The sequence below is a fragment of the Stegastes partitus genome, unplaced genomic scaffold (genome assembly GCF_000690725.1).
Source record: "Stegastes partitus isolate 25-593 unplaced genomic scaffold, Stegastes_partitus-1.0.2 Scaffold959, whole genome shotgun sequence".
NCBI lineage: Eukaryota > Metazoa > Chordata > Actinopteri > Pomacentridae > Stegastes > Stegastes partitus.
The window spans coordinates 57,553-60,820 of NW_007578690.1; the positions used below are offsets into that span (position 1 = coordinate 57,553).

General features: G+C 39.0%; 1 long non-coding RNA gene across 1 annotated transcript in view; it reads left to right on the forward strand.

Moving 5' to 3' along the window:
* The window catches only part of LOC103366628 (uncharacterized), a 16,464-nt gene extending 14,249 nt beyond the window's left edge, over positions 1-2,215 (forward strand). Inside the window, exons 2-3 of the long non-coding RNA XR_520675.1 lie at positions 743-749; positions 2,203-2,215. This is a non-coding gene — a long non-coding RNA (uncharacterized LOC103366628). The remainder of the gene's footprint in view (positions 1-742; positions 750-2,202) is intronic.
* The last annotated feature ends 1,053 nt before the right edge of the window (positions 2,216-3,268 follow it).

Consider the following 3,268-nt stretch of genomic DNA (forward strand, 5'->3'; position numbering starts at 1 on the left):
GATGGTTACTGGGAGGTTTTAGGCCAGAGCTGATACCAGTTTTGAGGAAATAAAAAATGATAATATCAATACATCAGCTGGTTTCTTTTTGTTATAAATATATACTGTATATACAATCGTCCTCAAATGTATTCATACCCTCCGATTAAAGACGGAAAAAACATCTGTCACTGAAACAAGTTGAAATTGACAAAAGAAATAATAAATAAAAAATGTAATGAAAATCACGACATCGCTTTTGAATTGTGGTTCAACAGAAATATTGGAGAAAAACAAAATTGTTTTTGTTCATTTTTTTTGTTGTTGTTGTTTTTTAAAATATTCTATTCAACCACAATTCAAAAGCAATGACTTATTTCACTACGTTATAATTTAGGAAACTTTAATTTATTATTAGTTTCTATTGTTTGAGTGACTATTGTGAATTTTGTCTTTTCTTTAACAGTTTTCATCAGTTTTTTTTTTATGTAGGAAGGCCAGTTATTGTGAGAACATACAGGTTTGCTGCTTAATTAAAACATTAAAATGTGGACATTTCCATCCTCTTCTACCCAGTTCGACTCTCACTACTACAGGAATTATGAATTTCTCATAAACCACCTCAGAGCACTGAGTGTCGACCAAAACTCTCATTGAGTCCCATTATATTGAAGCTCCAACGTTTCATGTGAAAATCAGAAACGGTCAATAAATCTATATAATACAAAGTACAGTGTTTTTATGGTAAAACTTCCTCAATTAGTTTAAAAGTTCAAGGAAAAAACATTTTTTGTCATTTTTGTGATCAAGCATTTCACATCAAATTATTCTACAAACACATGTTGGTTTGTTTTATTGTGACCTGCAGCTACATATGGATCAGATAATATCACTACCTGACTTTTGTATTCTTATTATTTTGTTAATGTGTGCTCAAAGACGGGACTTTCCATGGCAGTGTTTGCACATGACCTCAGAAGGGAGAATTGTAATTGTAATTTGAAAAAAAATAAAAACATATCTGAAGAGGACACCACGGTGATCAATGTTCTGATTGAAAACCTCTCTCTAAAGCATAGCAGGGTCTTCACAAACAGAAACGTTATAACTCTAGGAGCATTACAGCAAAACGGGAAAAAGAATTAAACATCAAACTAACAGACGGTTTGGTGTTCTGTGGTGGAAACATAACATTCCTCAACAGGTTTATAGAAATGGAGAGATTTTAGCAGAAAACCTTTTGTTTTGTTTTTTTTTGCACCCGATATAAAAACTAAAAAACTCCAACTACAACAACAATGTTGGAGACAGTGTGGACCGTGGATCATAATCACTCCCACATGTTTTAGACACGTGGAACAGTTCTGGTATTTTGGGATAATNAATGAAGTTGGTCTGAATGCAGCAACACCACAGAAGACGCAGAGTGAGCAGCACATTAGCAAAGCACCGGCAGCTCTGGAGCTCCAACGGTGCCCAGATGCCAATAATCAATCACTGTAGTTAAGTATTTAAAATGTAGAAAAAGTAAAGTGTAAGAAATATGCTTCAGGTCACATTTATGGGCCTATAGCAGAAATGAGTTAGTGGAGGAGGCCCGTGTAGACGGCTGGATTGATTAAAACTGGAGCCTATCTGTGTCATTTCACATGCATGAGATGGTGAAGTAGAGGCAGTGCATACATGGCAACTTACTCACATTCCCATCAGGTTTTTTTTTTTTTAAGTCTGTGCAGTAGTGTTGAGTATGTGTGCACTAGAGCTTGTTTATTAGCATCCAAGCTATTTCTCTGTTATTTACTTTTATTTTCAGTGCTCTCCTTGTTTCTTCATTATTCGCTCCTCTTCCGGCTACTCTCTTCCTTTATATTCAGGAGCTTCTCTTTCTGCCGGAGTAGAGCCAATATTGGCTAATTTTCAGGATCTCCTGCAGCCTCACTGTCTGAAGTGGCCATTAAGGTTAAGGCTGATAGCATAATAATCTGCAAGATACCCCTTTTTTTTTTTCTAAACTCCTCTCTCAGATATTTCCTGTCTTTGACTTCTCCTCCTTCTTCTGTTGTTGTTTTGTTTCTGCCGTCACATTTGCTCCCACCTTCGTCTCTTCTGTGTAAGAAAAAAGCTGCAGACAATTACTCCCTGAAAGGGTTCAAACTCATGTCAAACACAAGTCCTCCCACTCTCACTCAGACCCCCTCATCCCCTCCTCCTCTCCTCTCACAGGGGTCAAACATAACGCCGGCGCTATCAAAGACGACTCAGACCGGGCCGCCAACATGTCAGGTCGAGTTTTCCCTTTCTTGCTTTTCGAGTCCGTCTTCTCCTCCTCTTCTTCTTCCTCCGCCGCTCTTGTCTTCTTCTGTGTTATCCTTATCATAATGGAGGGGGGATTAAATAATGTATTAAGCTCAGCTATATTGCAGTTGTCCAAGGGATGTCAGAGTGGCTGGAGCGTGGCCCCGACGGATGAATGTTTTAAAAGGGTAAAGGATCTCTAAAATCCCAGAGACGTCCCGCCAGTTTTTTTGGGGGGGCGTCGAGGAGTCCGAAGGGCAGGAGACAATTAAACCTGAGAGGTAGTGAAGCAGATGAGACGCCGGGTGATGGTTTGTGGGAAGGCAGACGGGAGGGAAGAGACAGACTGTTTGGAAGGCAGAAGAAGAGACAGATTGACAGGCAGACTCAACAGGTTTCCTCTGCACCTGGCGCCGCTGCAAAATGCATTTCATATCCAGAGGTGGCTTAGCTGGATTATATTCACTCCAGGGATTAAAACATGTCTCAGCTACAAACACCGCAGTCTCTCACCAAACACAGGTGTCACTTCGTATTAGGTCCTGATGTGTAATTCATGTTTTTTTCTCCAGATTGACAGGAAGCATCTCGTGCTGTTTGAATATGTTTTCCATGCATTTTTCATTTCATATCACTGTGTCACCTGTTGGTTTTGCCTTTTAATCTTCAGAGAAGTTTATTTCCAATTAATTTCTAAGCACAGGCAAGGAAAGGAACACATTTGCGATGCTGGTTACACTATAAGCGTTGGGGTTGTCTTTTTAAAAATCATCAAAATTACACAATTTATCAGTAAAAAATGTCGAATTTTCAACTTTTTAACAGTCTTTGAAGTGCTCATTAATTCCATCATCATCAAATCTAAGCTCAAAATGGAAGCATGGAAACAAATTTAACCTATAAGTGGTCAAATATCTACAGCAGGGGTGTCAAACTCTGGCCCGCGGGCCAAATTTGGCCCGCTTTGTAATTATATTTGGCCCGCGAGACAATA